We start from the raw sequence: 18,000 nt of genomic DNA on the forward strand, positions 1-18,000 counted from the left end.
TATCCTTTCTTTCACTCTGAATGGGCTTTTTTTTTTGTGTGTGTGAAATCCATCTTCAAATGATCTTCCTCTTTCTGAGACAAAGGATTTTTTTTAATAATTTAAGCAAACATTATTTTTTTTAACTACAGAATCTCAGTTCATATCTGTACTCCACTTAAAGACTTCTGGAGTATAAATAAAAAACCCCAATAATAATAAGACATTGTTCTTTGTTTTTGAAATTCTGTAACACCATATGTGGCATTAAGCATGTACTCAATGTAATGTTTGTTTGTGATCAAGAATTTGGCGTTTCTGAAATGCAACTTCTGGGTTTTTTTGTAGGAATAAAAATAAAAGACATTTTAGAGTTTTTAGCTTTACCTGTTTTACACACAAAACAATTTTTAAGCATAGTGTTCTGTGTCAGAATGGTAATACACTTCTCTAATTTCCGTCTGTATAGAAACTGGTTTCTGTATGTTTTAAGAGGAGTATTAGTACATTGTGGATTTGTTAATTAGGCCTCTTTCTTCATATCTTCATTTGAAAACTCTTCTCGCACTTTTTCTAGAAATGCTTTGTGTATTCACATCTTTAAAGAAACTTTGGAAAGAAACTTTGAAAAATCACAAAATGAGCACTTAGTGAGGCATTTGAAGAATCCCTGTATGCTGAACCTTTTCATTTTGTGTCTTTGACTTGGATCAGAATTAACAACAAAAATCTCCGCAATTCTTCCCTTTCTGAAAGACTGGCTCAAATTCATTGGTATTTTATTTTAACTTTCAGGATTAATACAAATTTGACAAATAAAATTTGTCAAATACAAAACCTTAAATAAAACCTGATATCTTTTGGTGTAATACTTAGTGTAGATGGTCTGTGTTTCCTTTATTGTTTATAAATTTCCTTAAATTTATTATCTCTGAAATTTCAGTGTATCAAAAAGGATGTCTGCACCTGTGCCTTATTTTCTGTCAAATTGTTCTGAATGCTTTAAAAAATCTGTTATAATTAATGGATGGCTGTCATCAGCTTAATTAAGAGAACTAAACTCTGCATAGCTCTTCTGTGTGTATTTTTCCTTCCCTGTCTGTGCAGGGTATTGCTAATTGTGTAAAATCTTTCTGCATCTCTTTCAGTGTTGTTCCTCTTAAGTTTTGGCTGCTCTTGTCCTGTTTCTTCTTCTGCTTTTGCACTGCTCGACCTTCTCATGTGAGTTATCACACCAGCCTCCCACTCCGTATTGTACGCAAGGCGTGGAGTCTTTACCAGCCACGCATTAAAAGACTACATCTGCTATCCAAGCTCTCATTTTGAAGACACCAGTGAGGAACAATTTGGCAGATCTCTCTGCAATAAAATTAAGTTGTGATTGCATGCCCATCCAAGCTTTAATCTAGATATTGCAGGTAATGGCAGTAATGAAGACGTGATAGCATGGTCTAGCAACCAGAACATATACCTGGTAGATTTATAATCTCATTTACGTGTTGGTACTGTTTGGAGAAGCTCTGTAGACCTGAAGCAGAACTCATGCTGCCCTCAGGCCATCAATTTACACATACTTTTAGTTCTGCAAGTTTTCTTTGAAACCATAGATGTGTGGGGTTTTTTGTTTTGTTTGGTTTGGTTTTGGGTTGTTTTTTTAGGGAAGAATTGTTTCATAACATTTGGTGGTAATTAGCCTGAGTCAGTCTTTCGAGTTGTGGGGGAAATCCTGCCCTGCTGAAAATTACAGAAGTCTTGTGGTTGATTTTTGAGGACCCCACGGTCTCCTTCTGTTTTTCAGTAAAGCTTTTGTATAGGTACACAAGATGCCTTCAAAATTTGCGGACGTGTATGTATTAGTCTGATGGCTCATTCTTTTATTTGACATCATAAATTTGACTAACACGTGCCAAGAACTTTTTAAAGCTGGTGTTTATGTCTGATTACTTACTCTTCTGCTTGCCAGCGTAACTCTTCTTCAATTAGCAGGTCCAGGCAGTCCTCCTGCCTCTCAGCTCTGGGGAGAGCATTGGTAGGAAAGAGAAGTTTTTTGCTTGTGGGTATATTAAAAGGCTGGAAGAAGAAACAATACCGCCCTCCTTTGAGGTGATCCTTCCTTCAGGAATCTGAAGCTTTATTCAAACAGGAGGCGTTTTTGCGCTGTGACAGCTTTGAGTTTGGTTCTCAGGCCCAATGTGCTCATTTGAAGTTCCCATCAGGTTGTACTCTGCAGAAAAGAGGAGTCATGTTTCTGTGGTGAAGCCAGCCAACTTTTTTAGGTGGCAAAGCTAAAATTGGCTTCTGAAACGTAAGTTATGCAAAGTGTGTAACATTTAGCTTTACAGTTTATAAGCACAGCACTATCTTATTCAAAACTTCATTACTGATCAGTATTAGGCATAGAAACCCATGCTAGGGAATTTTGGTGGGTATGCGCTCTGGAGGGTTGGGTTTTTTCCCTGTCCTCTGTTTCCTTTGCGTCTCACAAAGTGAGATGGTAATCTGTCTGTAATAAAAATAAGTAGGCCTGAGTTGCTTTGTTCCATGTATATTTTGAAATGCTGAATATTGATTGACCATTCTTGAGATCATTAATGCCTGTCATTAGCAGGAAGGGTAAAGTAATTCTAGTTGAACAAGTAAGTGCACATGTAAAGTTACTATGGGTTAGTAAAATGTAAGGTGAGAATCGTTTTTTGGCAAAGGAATGAACTAATGGTGTACCCCATAAGGGTGCAGAACCAGTACTAGATGATGCTTCATGCTTTTTGTCCTTGGTATTGCTTCACTGTGGTATGTTTATTTCTGACTGTTGGACCATCACCAGAATTTTGAATACTGTTTGCACAGGATGTCTGTTCCTGGACTGTGTTTTGGTTTTTTTTTTTTTTTTTTTAAATATAATTTTTTTGCTACCATATGTCAGATATGCTAAGCAGCTTGTTGCTTGAAGCTTGTTGCACTGCTTTCTTAAGGTACCTAGTGCTTCTAAAAATACAGTAGCTATAATTTAAGCGCTCGATACGTTTGTAGTCTGTATTTAGGCTCTAGTTTTGAAAATTCTTGATTTTTACTGGGAACTGTTATTTTATACTTGTCAAGAAGAAAGCACTCGTGGCATCTGTGATATCGCTGATTTAAATGGAAGGTTGCTATAACTGATTTTTTTAAGAAAAATTGTGTGTATGCTTTAGCAGTCAACATTGGGTTTCTGGGACTGTTACTCTTAGGTTTCATGGCAATCGGCTTTGTGTTCTGAAGCATGTGGGATGTTTGTGCTCTTTTGCAGCTCGAGAGATTTAACTACCCTAGAAGATAAGTTCTTGTTATAGGATCCGTATTTGCCATCATAGCCTACTGAAAGGAATGGTAGAATACAGTGAAAGCCTATATAATTGAAGTCCTGTAGAAAGGAGGGGAAATCATTCTGCCTCCTTGAAAGTAAACCAGAATTTTCAAAATTATTTAAGTATACAAGTACAATTTAGTGTTTTCAGTTCTTTATTAGCTTTAAAAACTAAGAGACGATACTCTTAGCTTCATTTTCGGGCAAAGACATTGGGATCATGAAGCTGGCATCTTCATATTTTTGTAAGTGAAGCTTACCTTCCTTAAGGTCTGTTATATTACTCAAAGTTTCAGGCAGAGTTAATTCAGGGTCTGTGGTCTTTGGCTTTTGTTATTCCCTAATGTGGCCTGCCCATAGTTTTAGGTGTAAGATGAAGATAAATGGGAAGGAGCAAAAGATAGGCAAAGCGGCGTGGAAGGCATTTTAAAGAGCATGCAGAAAAAAACCTTGGAAATAACACTAGAAAAGACCATGTGATTGAGTAATATGCGTGGAAAAATGCCTCTGCCTTTTGTTTCCTTTTCTAGCAAAAGGGGAAAAAAAATCAATAATGTTACTGCCTTTATAATCTCCTTTGCACAGAGAAAGCTCTGGCCCAGATCTTCCCATTCTAATTGCAGAATTGGAGCACAAACCTTCAAATGACTTAATTACCCTCCTTTCCCCCCATCAGCATCCTCTCTCCCTCAACCTGGAACTTCCCTGTTTCTCATGGTTTTACTGACTGGTGGTGGTAGGCATGTAAAGGACATAACACTATAACTAAAATTGTTTAACGGGATGACTCAAATATTTAAAAGTCTGTTCTTGAAACTTTGAACCTTTCTGTCCTAGCAACAAAGTGTCTGGGGAATATGTTTGAAAGTGGACGGCATATGTTTTCCTGGCTTTTGTGCTTTAACAACAGATCATGTGTTTAAATGTCAGCATGACATTTTGATTTCTAGCCTGCACGAGGAAGATGATTTAGTCAGGTCAGCTATTAAGAAACAGCTATTCAACAAGGCTCTTACACATCCTTCAGAGAGAGCTTTGACTGTGGCCACTGCTTACTACAAATGAGGGGTTTTTTTTGTTTTCTTTGGGGTTTTTTGCATTCCCAAAAGAAAGGGCAGACCTGGACATCTATAAGCAGTAGTCTCTGGGTAGTGAGACAAGCTTGGGAAATACTGTAATGAAGGTGGAGGAGCACATGATTGTAATATATCCATAAATTAACTCCACTGAAGTGGTGAGTATTCAGAGCTTCTGAAAGTTGTGCAGATTTACTTTGCAATATTTAGCAACGATAGGTTTTTATATCCAGATAGAATAAGAGCTTACTAAAAAATGCCATCATCTTTTCAGTACCCTTCAGATTGGTAGGGTTTTGTTTTGCTCTCCCCTCCCTGCTTCCCAAGATGATGTTACCCTGCGCCAAAGGGTTCCTTGCCCAGGAAATCTTAAAAAAAAAAAAAACAAAACAAACAAACAAAACAAACAAAAAACCCCCACCACCCCACCCCACCCCCGCCACGTGACACCTTTGGAATAAATGTTGAATTCACTAGGTGGTGGTTGGTAGGATTTGCATGTGTTTTAAGCATTGAGCACCAGGACAAACTTCTGTGCCACAGGCAGAAGGCTCAGGCGTTTGAGAAGCATGAAATAGCGATGGCCAGCTGGCTTCTTCAAGGGAGGGTGGGAAGAAGTGGCGTTTCCCAAGTCTCCCCGAAATGCCTGGCAGAGAAGGAGAAAATTCAGAGCTACCTCCCTTGTAAATGAAATTTTATTAAGCTCTGATTGCCATCTATGTCATACTGTAAAGATGGTTGAAAAACGTGCTGATGCTCATTTCGTTCACTTTATTGTCATACCGTATGGGATTTAAATGAGACCTAATAGACTAGTAATTGGATTTGCAATGCCTGTGTGACACAAAGGAGGATTCATGGTACTGTGCTCAGTGTGTTCTAGAGAGCAAATGCAAAAATGAAATCTCTTGTAATAAAGAACTGGCAACAAATGGATTCCTTATATATATTCTTAAACTTAAAAAGAATAAAAAATTGAAGCTGAAGAATTTTGTTCTAGGCTTTGCCAAAATGTTTCTGACAGCCTCATTGACTGCATGGTTCCACTGAAAGCTATTTTAAATAAACTCTGTGTTTTTTCATTGTAAGAAAATACAGTAAAGTATATTATTAACAAGTTTAGTTAAAATTATTGTGTCTGATATTCTAAGTTATGCTTTAACAGCAGAAAATGTGGTGGGTTACTGATTTGAATTTCGTCCATACTGGTAATACCCCAAATTGCTGGCTTGCAAAGGGATCTCTGTGCATGCCTCTAAAAATGATTTTGAGATTAAATGCCGTGAGCGGGTGAAGATGGTAGCTGGTCTTCATTGGCACTGCTTTGAATGAAGGCTATCTCGAGTTCTGGAGTGCAACCCTGCATTTGTATATGACCCATTTCTTTGAATTTCTTTTTGAATTGGCTGTACGCTTTAGAACTTACCAGACTTTGAACAAAAAAAGCTTCTTATTTTCAGACTTTTCTGAATATCCCTAATTACTGTGCTCAGGAAAAAAAAAAAAACCAAACCAAAACAACCCAACAGCAACAAAAAACTCCTCACCTCTGTGTGAGTCTTGGTGCAAGAAGCACAGCCTGGAATGTGCACTCCTAAATACAGGCCCATTCATAATGAATGCTTTACTCTCTCCTGAATTTGATAATCGTGTTGATAGCAGAAGCACACACAGTATGTGTGCAGTGAGTTATATCCTTACCTTTGAAAGCGTCGTCTCCAGTATGCGGACAGATCAGGGTTAGAAACTTTGTCTAAATCAGTCTGCTATTTTTCATCATCATTCACTTATATTTATCTAAAGGTTTATTTATCTATTCATAATAGAGATAAAGGTTTCTAGTTAGAATGTAGTTACTAACCAATATATATTGCTTCAGTTATTTGGCAAGTGCAGTTTTTTCTTTAGTTTCCTAACACTTTCTTGAATAGTTTCATTTTAAAAAAAGATTAACTTATATTTATCTGCAGTTTCAGAAGCAGTTATTTTAATGTGCCTGCAAAGAAAGAAAACAAAAATCCTTGTATTTTTTTCTTTGTTGAATTAAAAGGCTATTTCCCCCCCACCTTGATAGTTGTCTGTTTTAAAACCACAAATAAACAGAATCCTGTGGCAAGATTCAGGAAACTGAATTTGGCACATAATTAAGCAGTAACACAGACACTTCCAAGGCAAAAGGGAAATCAGTGGTTATAGTGGTTTAAGGAAAGCAGCAAAAGCAGCAAGAAATAATACTCTTGGATTAAAAGCCCTGAATACCATTTGTCACTGCTGCCTAATATTGAAGTGAGGGAGAATGTTATTTTCTTTTATGTAGGTTTTAGATAAATTTAGTTCGTGCTTCTGGGAAGTTGGCATGTTCTGCTACTGCTGTTAATATTTGGTTGGGAAAAGGAAGTTTTGGAAAAACCAAAGCGGTAGTGGAGGATGTAGAGGTAAGCAGAAATCTTTTTAATTACTGGAGTCAATACATCTTTTTTTGAAGAAGTGAACCTGGAAGCTATTATCTTGGGGGGCAAATTTGGACAAGGTAATTGACTTTGACCTTTTGCCAGATGTCTGACAGTTCTTTTTCCCCCTCTCCCTTGTGTCCAGATAAATGTCATGCCTTTAGGTTTTTGTTCCCTTGTTCTGGTTTCAAGTGTGGAGCTGCTTATGTAGCTAATCTGCGCTTAAAATTATTTCCACTTCTAACCCCAGTAGGACTCTCTTTTGGGGTATTCAGACAGAATTGACATAATTGGATTTCTGCCCAGATACTGTATTTAGATAGCTTTGGAGATGTCATTAATTTGACAGCTGCCACAGGAAATCTTTGTTTTGACTATTGTTACAGGGCCTGCAATGTTTCTATTGCATTTTCATTTGTAGTCTGCCACTGAATTGGCATGATTAAAATGGGTAGAATAAGACACCATCAAATGTGTACAAGACATGAAAGGGAGAAAATCAGTGCTGAAAACCTCAGAAGGTAGGCTGTTGCCAAATTTTATTTGAGTGTTATGAGATTTTGGAATATCTAGTTATCTTTCAAACAGCAATAATAGCAGTGCCTGCGGCTGGGGCTGCTGTGTGCTGTGGTGGAACCAAAGCTGTGTTAACGTTTCTCTTCTTGTCAACCTAAAGCAAAGTTTCAGGGGCAGTTCAGGCAAAAACTGCTTCAACAGTTTCTGATGATTAACTTGGAAGAAAAAGCAGGTGGTTTGTGGGACTCTGTTCTTGGGAAGTAGTGATCCTAGCAACTTGGGAGCTGGGTCCTTTTTGTGGATCTGAGGAACCTGGCGGTTTTGTTTTGACCTGCACATGGAAGGTGCTGACCTTGGGGACTGCCATTCTGCCATGTCCAAAGAGGACGGTCATGGTACCACATGTCACTGACTAGCATGTGCCACCTACCAAGTCATGTAGCAACCAAAGCCACTTTTAAGTTACAAGTGTTTGTCTTCCACTTACCTTTGGCTCTTAGTTGTGAACCCCTAGTTATCGTAGTTTTGTACTTGAACCGCAGGAAGGTTGTTGTTTTTCTTCAGTTGGGTCGTCAGAGGAGACTCAGAAAAACTTTAAATCTGGAATGCCAATTTCTCCCAGCCTTTGATATACAAATATACTGGGACAAAAATGTCTTTCTCCTCCCAAGGAAGATCATTTTCATCAGTGCATTACTGAATTCTAACATCAGGTACTATTTGAGCATACTCCAGTTTCAGTAAGGGATTTTGTGTTGTGTGGTTTTTTTTTTTCTTTTTTCCCCCTCCCTCAATTTTACTAATGGGTTCCAGTTTAATGTCTGTTTACGTGAGTTCTGCAGCTCTGTGCTTTTCAACATTGCAAATGAAATACTGAGTTTGAGTAAACAATAAATCTTTCTACTCTTTCTGCTGCTGGTGGTTGAGAGAGATTTCTTCAACTTGCTCCCTCAGCTGAAGTCATTATAGATTTCTTCATGTGAGGGCCAAGATGCCTGGACTACTTTCTGCCATCCCTTCAAAGTGAAATGGCTCTTGCTTCTGCTGACAGTACTTCAGATGCAGTCTGCCTGAACAGACTAGGGCAGAGCTTGCATACTCTTCGGAACAAGATACTCTACTTGGACAGTAATGCCTACAGCATCCTTATATACCCGGTAGCTGTGCACCTGGAGGAAGGGTAGACCCCAAACACCCTCAGCAAACAGGCTCAAGCGCAGGGAGTGGTTGCTGCAGCTGTTGGTGATGACAGCTTTTACAGCAGGTGGGGAGTGCCCAGACCAGGCCTTGTTCTATCAACGTAATGTATCACGTTGACACTTTGCAGTTTGGCAGTTATCAAGAAGTTTCTGACAATGTTTTCCTTGAAGACGTCAGTCAGGATCTGCTCTGTGCATTTCCTCCAGTTCCTTGTATCTGTCTGGTGGTTTCAGAGACAACCACTGACCTTGACCTATCCCTCTTAACATCACCTTATCCATATATTTGAGCACCATCTCTCTCCATTTCATGTTTATGCCTCAGCAGTGGCACTGTTATTTCAAATTCGGACAGTGCTATGTTGAATGTACACATAGGAAAGATTTTCTTTGGACTAAGAAAGAATGAATAATTTACCAGAACAGGAGCTCTAACAAGGATTGCAGTCAGCCTTTAACTTTGAATTGCCAGTGGGCTAAGTCTGCCTTACTTGACTGTACTGTATTAGTGATCTCTAGTCTCTCTGTAGCCCCTGTTACAGTCCATTTTCTGTTAATCTCACCCCAAAGCAAATCTTCTCTTAACTGTGTAGATGTGAGATTTATTTGCTTATTTTAAACATTAGTCTCCCTAGCCAAGAGTGGTAACCAGGTGTCTTTGCCTAGTGTTTCTCTGATAGTGAGTTGGCCTTGCATCCTTCTGCAGTAGCTAATTCATCGGAATTTGTGGTTTTCACTTCTTCAAAAGGCATCTGTGAATGCCTTTTTCCGGTGGAGGTGTGCATTTTCAGTAATTTACATGTGCAGATTACTAGATTACTGTAAAGAGTATATTAAGATGCTGTTTGTAGTCATCTTTCACAGCCCTGAAATCCACAAGTATTAAATTAAAAGCTCTGACTCTACTAGAGAGGTTTGGAAGGACTGGTATGAGTCGGTGGGTCATAAATGTCTTTATGTAAAACATTTTAACGGCAAAGATGCAATAGGAAAAATAGATTTGTGAAGGAGCTGCTTGGGCTGATGAGTTGTTAACCACTCAGGTCCTCAAAGATTCTGAGCTGATTTTACTTAATGGAAAAGAGTGTCATGGTGCAGTTTTTACAAACAAAAAATAAAAGTATCAATCAGAAAAAGGCTGACGTTCCACTGGAATGAATTATGAAACTGTATGTACAAAATACTAATTTCTAAAATGCTGAAGAAAGTTATCTAACTATAAATGCTGAGATGTTTCTAAAAATGATATCTGTAATTTGAATAATAAGGTATCCTATTAAGGAAACCAAAATAATTATCTAGTGTTCAAACCATGGCCTGAGAAACTTGCTTAGTTAAGCACTACCTAAGGTTGAAGTCTAATCCTTTCTTTTCCTTAAAGATACCGTGAGACAAAGTTTAAGAAAAGCCTTGGTGCATATAGTTCCATTCCTGCTTTTCTATCTGCAATTATAATTGTTAATTCAGGTCTTTCAGCATACATTTGTAAGGGTTCTTGAGGTGCTTAGAGTTGTCCTAAGCATAAGTCTAGACCTTTGTTGTTTCTTCTATATGGGCTTTAGGGATATTTATATATCCCTTACATAGCCAGCTTGTAAACCGTTAAATAAGGAGAATTAGAAAGGTTGTGAGTTCCTTATTGTAAATAGAATATTGTAAATAGAAATATTCCTTATTGTAAATAGAAAAGAAAAAATAGGGGAATTGAGATAAAATGGAGTTTGACTACTTCAGCTTTCACAGATGGCTCTTGAACAGGAATGCTTAAAAAACCTGGGGCTATTTTGGTGGCACAGTACCTTTGTTGTGAGCCTCCTTCAGTTTGCAGAGAGTGACGGCTTGCATTTGTTTTGATGCTTGATTATCAGTGTGAAAGACAGATGTGTGGGGGGTTTGTTGGTCGTGGGTTTTTTGTTTGTTTTTGACACTGCATAGGACAATATTACATGTCCTCTCAAAGAGTTTGTAGCCTTGCTGGGGGGAGGCTTCCTGGCCTCCAATTCACAATTTCTCCACTCTGCTTTGTGGGTTTTTTCTTTTTCTCACGCAGGGACTGCCCTGAGAGTTCACTGCTTAGCATAATCAAATTTGAATTAGGTCAATATCAGTAAGTATCAAGATCGAAAATCCTGCTTAAGCCAGGAATTAAAACATTTGCATATTACAGTGGTTTTAGGTAGTAATTTGGTATCAGTATTAGGTTTTTTAATAGCTCAGACTTTTTGGGGAAACTTCTAGCTGAGAGAATGTAAGAAGTGTGTGATTCCTCTTAATAAAATAATGTGAATCTGTACAATATATATTGTAGAATTCTTAGCAGATGCAGTCACTAATGATGTAACCCTCCTCATTTCTTTCAAATTTAAAAAGATGCTAGTCATGCATGTATTTGGACTGCAGCTACAGAGGAAGCTGGCAATGGAAGTTGGTTTTTGAAATACAGTATTTATTTTAAATGTTGATATTATTTAGACAGTCAACTACTTGCATTTCATAAGTAGATTGGGAGCTGGTGGTTGTGCAAGTAGATGTAAAAATATTCTTGTTTTTTGAAAATGTATCATGTATATTCGAGACTCTGCAGAGGATATGCATTTGACTGCAGGAGTTAAACGAGAATATAGGTCAGCATAGCCTCTTTGATTGCATGTGGTTAAAGTGTGAGCCATTGCATGCTTTCTGTAGCTGCATTCCTCTCCCTACCTGCCCTGGCAATTACCTGTTTATTAAAAAAAAAAAAAAAGTTGTTTGAGCGACGAGCGATACATGTCTAATCGCTTCCTCTTATACAGACAGCAGCTCCTGCATGCCAGATAGGAGCACAGAGAAGATACACAACCTCCTGCCCGTGCACTGTTCAGAAGAGACCTGAATTTCTTAGGCTAACCCTTACATCCTCTGGTGATGGCTCCAAACCTGGACCGCTTGAAAAAGCACATTTAAACACAGAAGTTTGTCTTTGCTTTAGTCTCATTTTCACAGCTGGCATACAGGCTTAAATCTTTTCCAGCGTTTTAAGTATCTGGCAATCTTTTCTGCATGGAAGGCAGTGAACCTGTTCTTGTGCCCCATTTCACTTGCTTCCTTGCTGTTAAGGAATCACAGTCTTAAGAGAATAAAAGCTTAGTTGTGTAAAGTATATAGAATGAAAGAATTTTAATTTTTTTGTTTGTTTTCAGAATGTTATACACATTGTAATGCAACGTTGCAATTTGCTGCCTTTTTGAAACCTTAAATACAATGTGAATCCAGTCTTGCTGTTTTCTCCGTGTCTTTCATACTTAGTTTTAAAATGTAGTATTCAATGAATGCCTTGACTTACCCAAGTTAAAGAATAGTTGTGTATTTTAACATTATGATTTTCTTCGCTTTAGAAGAAGGTAATATTAAGTGAATTTTGTGAGGATATGTATGACTAGGAGGTTAAAATACTAAGCATATACTGGAGTCTTGAATAAACTTGGTGGGTTTCTTTTCCCTTAAAGCAAATTCAGGCATCGAGCTTTTGAGTGCTTAGGCTGATCTGTCTGCTGCTCCATGGAACTGGAATGTGCTTGCCCAATTGTCTGCGTATTTAAAATATTTTGAACATAGCCTATTTTGATATAACTTCATTTGAAATATTTGCGTAATGGAGAAGTCTTAATGGAATACTTTAATAGCCCAAAGTGGTTACCTGCAATTGCTCCAGCATATTTCAGTCAATTACAAAGGAAGGCAATATTTAATGTTGGAGTGGAGCTAGATGGTGTAATGAACTGGCAGATTGCCAGCTTGATCTTCTCCACAGGAGAATTTGTATTAATGTGATGCTTTTCATTTGTTATCCCGAAGGTCACCAGTAATACGTCAATTGTTGAATTTTATCATAGTTATCAGAGTCACTTGAATGCCTTACCGTTGGAGTTAAAATTCTCCACTCTGTGCAGTACAGGTTTATGGTCAGGTCATTCTTGTGTATTAGCATATTAAGTATCAAAGAGATATTTTAGCTATTTCGTGTCAGAATTTAAATAGGAGGTGGTCAGGTATTGGGAAGAGAGCCTGAGAGAATTATCATTGAAATAGTCATTGTAAGGCTGAGTCTGGATTTTAGCCATGGGGATAAAGAAAATGGGGCACATTAGAGCTATTAGGGAAAGGAAAGGTGCTTAATAACTTTGGATGTTACCTGTAATATAATCATTACAAGAGCACTAATTTATTCTTAAGGTTGTAATCTTTAAAGATTACACAGTTAAATGTAAGGTGCTTATTGTATTAGATGTTACTGATATTTCTGTGCTGGTGCTTGTTTGCAAGCATCAAGTTCAAACTTTTATTTCTGCCTACTCAAAAGTGCTTTTTACTGTGGACTTGTATAGTCCTTGTGTTCAGAAGACCTTGGTCTAGAACACAAACGAGAGTGAGGTTGCTGTTCAAACGTAGACAAATTTGTCTTTCTGCCTTGCATGTTTATAATTATGTGTTCATCCAATTCCTATACTTTGCCATTCCTGTTCCTTGTTGTTGTCTTCTGTTCCTCTGCTCTGGGCCTCACGGTAAGCGTAGGAGATGAAGGCAGTCATGAGTGGTAAGGACCCATGGCACTTTGCATGCAGCAGGGCTGACATTACTGCAGTAGTGTCGGTATTAGGATTGAGAGATGACAAATGGATGTCACACTAGATCGTACAGAAGTGTGGGCACTGGTGATACCATGGGACACGACTGCCCAGCTCTGTGCCTCCGTTTGCCTTGCCACCTTTCAAACAAGTTTTTGGCTTCATTTCCCAAGTTTTCTAATGTGCCAGTTTGTCTTTTCGTGGACAGTAAGCGTTTGCCATGTGTGCTCCAAGGCTTTTGAAGGTTGATGGAGATTATTTTGTACTTTCAAAGTTTAACTATTCGTTCCCCAGCCTGGCTTTGCTATCAATACGGCTTTCTAGAGTCCTGGCTGGTAGGATGCAGCAGCAGAACCAGAAAACCCCACCTATGGTGCGAACCCTCTGCCTGGGGGCAGATAGTCCCAAACCTTAACCACTGTTTCCATTTACTGCCCTTTGAGAAGAAAGATCTCGAACTTCTATAACTGAAATATTGTTTCAAGGAACATATTTAAAGTATAAGCGGATTATTTGCGGTCCAGGTTTCCATCCTGAGTTTGAGTCACTCTGCAAGTCACAACATTGCCGGCGAAGCTTTGAGCTACAGGGGTGTGTGATGGAAATTGGTTACTCTTCTGGGGAAGTAATTCTTAGTGTGACTCGTAGCAGAAAACTTCCCCTGGCTCTTCCATAACGAAGTGAAGATTTTTAGCAGGCGAAAAATAGAAAAGGAGGTCACAATGCAACGGAATTGAGCCCAGAGAGGAGAGAGACCAGTCTGCATCTTGCGCTTATGAGTCTGTTAGATTAACAGAGTTTTATTCAATCAAAGTGTTGGTAGGAATGAGGTTTCTTGTGCATCTTTTTCCTTTGACTCTGCACTATCACCATTAACATTCTGAGCTACTCTTAATGTATGTTAATTGAGCTGCAAAAATAAAGCCATTCTTGCTGTACAGAAGGAAGTTAGCTTTGTTGTATTGAGATAAACACATGACTCATTCTTATGTGTTTAGATGGAATTTGGACTCATATTTTCCCCAACTGTGCTTCCTCTCCAGTTGACTAATAAATACAAGGTTAGTTTTTCAGGTATTGATGATTAACAGTACTGTTTTTCAGCTTACTTTCAAATGCAAGTTCTGTGTGCAAATGTGCATTTGTGAAGGTGGAAGCAATAATTGAGAGAGGTGTTGGGTTTTTGTTTAAGGAACAAAACAAAAAGAACCCCCAATCCAAATCAGAAGCTTGGTACAGTACTTCAGTGGTGGATGGTAATGGGCAGTAGATGATTTGTGAGGTAGGAAGGAGAAAAATAGTACTGTTCAGAAGATCTTGTACTAAAAAATGAAGTGACTTTTATTTTCTCACTTTTCCCCCTTTAATATTAAAAATGTTCTTGCATTATTGACAGGAGAAAAACATGTACTACAAAACATTCAGCCAGTAGGAAAATAGATCTGCCCTGCCTCAGGGTTTTAATATTGCTTCATTTATTAAAGTATCTTTCCCATTTACTTGATATCTGTCCTGTAATTTCAAATGTAGAGCAGTTTTCAGCGAGAACACAGTTAAGGTCTGTAACTGGGTAGGAAAATTGATATAGCAAAGTGTGGTTGCCTTCGGTCTGTGTCTGCAGAAAGCTTAAAACCCAGGTCGGGTGGTGGGGCAGCAGGCGTTCCAGCCAGCACCCTGGCAGAGGAAAAGGGGGTAGGTCACCCTCCAGTCCCATCCGCGCTCTGCTGTCACAGGCATATACTTCATTCAGGTGCTGAACTGAATCAGGAGGCTCTTCTGTTTGAATAACACTTCCTCATGATTTGCCCTCTTCTGGTTTTTTTTGGTTTGGTTTGTTTTGTTTTTCCTTGTGTGTTTTTCGGGAGGGCTAGCAATGCTCCGGCTCCCCTTGCAGCTGCTGGGGAGACTAGAGGCAGTGACTGTCTCGTGCTTTACCCCCTAATAATATGTTTATACTTAAATGTTTGTCAAACTGTGGTTTTAGTAGTTCTGTTACTCCACTTATTGATGGGTGGAAGTCTAAATCTCACTTTTAAACATCTGTGTAAGGTATTTATAATACCTTTGTCAATACTCCACCCCACCCCACCCCACCCCCCCCCCCCGATGCACAGGATCATTGGATGAATTGCTCTTTTTAATTGAATTTCTTCACAGGATGCTTTTGTAGTGGCAACTGGTTGGAATCTGTTCAGAGAAGACTTTGAACAGAAACATTTGTGCATGAGTGGCCTCAGGTCGAGTAGGAGTTGTAATATGTCGTCCTTATGGGCTAGGGGCTGCAGCGCAGGAAGACACTCAAGAGTTTTTTCCTTCTCTTTGAATCGGATCTTAATGGGTTTACACTGCCTGAATTTGTAAGACATCCTATGGAGTTAGAAGCGTCATTAAAAAGCAGAAACAAATGTTTAAATACTTTGAAGTCTCTTCTGAAAGGTTACTTTTGTGGCTAGAAATACGTACCAGAACAATGGAGGCCAGGAGGGACCTGTGGAGGCTTGTGCTGCCGGGCTCCCGCAGGGCTAAGGCCGCAGCTGGGGCCGTGTCCAGGAGAATTTGAGCCTCTCCGAGGAATAAGGTCCATCACTTCTCAGGGGACACATAGCTGTGCTTAGCCGCCCTCGTGGCTTCTTTACATCCAGCCAGAATTTCCCTTAACAGAGTTCTCCAGCCCTATGACCACCCTCTGTCAGAGCTCGCCCTCGTTGGGCCAGAGGGCCCCAAACCACGTGCGGCAGTAACCCCTCTGGGCTGCACATCCACAGGCCTGCGGGTGCCTCCTGGGTGGACGTAGTCACGTCCCACAAAACCCACGGCTGTGCTTTTGCGGATGGACCTCAGTTCTCGAAGCGTAACAGTGTTTCCCTTCTCTTAGGAAGTATGGGCAAGTTTAATGTAAAAGTGAAGGAAACAGTAAATAATGGTGCTTTTAAAAATGTAATCTTTCTAAAACTGGGCTGAACTTTTAATTCCATTTCTTGACTGATTTTTCTCTGTATTGTGATGGCTAGGTTTGTAGTTGCTTTCTTTCCTATGTGGTTTGGGTTGTCTGTGGTTAAATTGACCTTGTGTTCATTGAGAAAAGTTAAATATGAAGATGGATTCTATTTATGCTAAAGAGGTGGATCAAGTTAGAGCCATTCTGCCTGCTCTTCAGCACCTCTTAGAAGATTTTGATAGTATGAAAACTGAATTACCTAGCTAAAAGTCTTCTAAGCTTAGTGTTGAAACTAAAATATGTGGTGTTTGTTGTTTCAGATAGTGGTGTACATAACTTTGTTGGAGAGTCCCGCCTTTCACTGCCTGGATCCTTTTAACAGTGTGCCAAAGGTGAGTGGTTCAAGTTCAGTGGTTATTTTTGTAACTAAAGATAATGAGTGAACTGGATGTATTGCATGGTTTTTGCTTTTATGTAGTGTATGTAGTACTTGTGATTGTTTTGTTTTTAAAACTGCTGGATAGATGATTAAATAGCAAGTCTTTTTCCTTCAGTGATTTGAGACAAATCAGTTTTAGCTTTTACTTTCAAAAAAAAGACAAGAAAAAAGGGGTAGGCTCAGATTGTTAATTAAGCACTAGATATTGCTACCACTGTTTTTTGGCTCCTATCTCCTGTTACGTACTGCTTTGACTTGGGACGTTTTCCCCTGAAGGCTTTTTAGGCAGAACGTGGTGGTGTGGGAAGTACGGAGGAGCAGTGGCCATCCATAGCCTGTGGTGGAGCAGGCTTAATATTATTCTTTGATTGAATTCTAAAACTAAGTAATAGCTTGTAAAGTATTGAGAGGAGAGAAGGTTCGTGGGTTTTCTGTGAGACTAGAACAGAATTGCATTCAGTATATATAGAATGTCTTCCTGGGCTGTCTCTGAAGACCTGAAGTAACCTGATGAAGCTGATGTTTTCCATAGGATTCATTTTGTGGTAGAGTCTGGCTATCTTCTTTCTGTTAATTCATGTGTCCTGTTTTCTGTTTCTAGTAACTGTAGTTGATCTCCGTGGCTTAGTAGGGATTTATTAACAGCAACTTTTAATAAAATGAAACCTCATTACAACTGTACCAAAAAATAAAAGCAAAAAGGCAGAACGCTGAATGAACTTTCAGCATTGTAGTGGCTGCAGCATGGAGCAAAAAACTGGGGATCTTAGTTTCATTCATTACTTTACCAGGTGGATTTGTTATTTCTTACTCAAATTCTCTGTTTATAAAATAAAAATAATGTTACCTTCTTCAGAAGGAAGTTATGAAGGCTAATTATTGACATTTTGGAGCCTTCAAATGGAAAGCAATGTATGAAGTCCTCGTGTGCCTTGATATTTGTTGTGAGTTCTGTTAAATACTTGTTCAATGAAGTGTTATCAGATGTTGAAATTAGACTTAATTTGTTTAATAAAGTGCAGGTGAACCCGTTAGAATTAAAAATGCAATCCAGTCTTAAGTATAACATCTACATATGTTTTTGCAAATGATTCAGTTTCCTTCAAACTGAAAAGGAAATTCTGAAGTACTAGGATAGAAACTCCAAGATGCTACAATTGGCTTTTGCACTACATTTTCAAATTATCTGACACATGTCTTTAAATGTAATGGACAAATTTATAACCCTGGCCTTTCCAACAGGTCAGAGTATAGCCTTGAACATTTTGTATTTGTGTTTAAGGACTAATAGTGAGAAATCTTTTGTAATAATTTTCTGGAGTAGAAACTCCAGTGAGTTCTCTTTATACTTTTTGTGTGTCATGTAGGTAGCAAAATTAAAATATTCTTGAAAGGGCTGTTAAAGTAAAAACAAAACAAACACACAATCCTAAAGCCAGTGATTCATCAAACTGTA

The 18,000-nt window shown here is 38.7% G+C and overlaps 1 protein-coding gene and 1 long non-coding RNA gene across 2 annotated transcripts in view; both read left to right on the top strand.

Annotated features, from left to right (window-relative positions):
• NCK2 (NCK adaptor protein 2) overlaps positions 1 to 18,000 on the top strand; it is a 90,398-nt gene that overhangs the window by 16,856 nt on the left and 55,542 nt on the right. The window contains exon 2 of the mRNA XM_075524779.1: positions 16,426 to 16,497. The gene's annotated coding sequence lies outside the window, so the exon portion shown is untranslated. The remainder of the gene's footprint in view (positions 1 to 16,425; positions 16,498 to 18,000) is intronic.
• Positions 563 to 3,332, top strand: LOC142404934 (uncharacterized). Its single transcript, XR_012774000.1, has 3 exons — positions 563 to 753; positions 1,128 to 1,397; positions 3,266 to 3,332. It is a non-coding gene; the product is annotated as an uncharacterized LOC142404934 (long non-coding RNA).

Source organism: Mycteria americana, chromosome 1, assembly GCF_035582795.1.
Source record: "Mycteria americana isolate JAX WOST 10 ecotype Jacksonville Zoo and Gardens chromosome 1, USCA_MyAme_1.0, whole genome shotgun sequence".
Classification (NCBI taxonomy): domain Eukaryota; kingdom Metazoa; phylum Chordata; class Aves; order Ciconiiformes; family Ciconiidae; genus Mycteria; species Mycteria americana.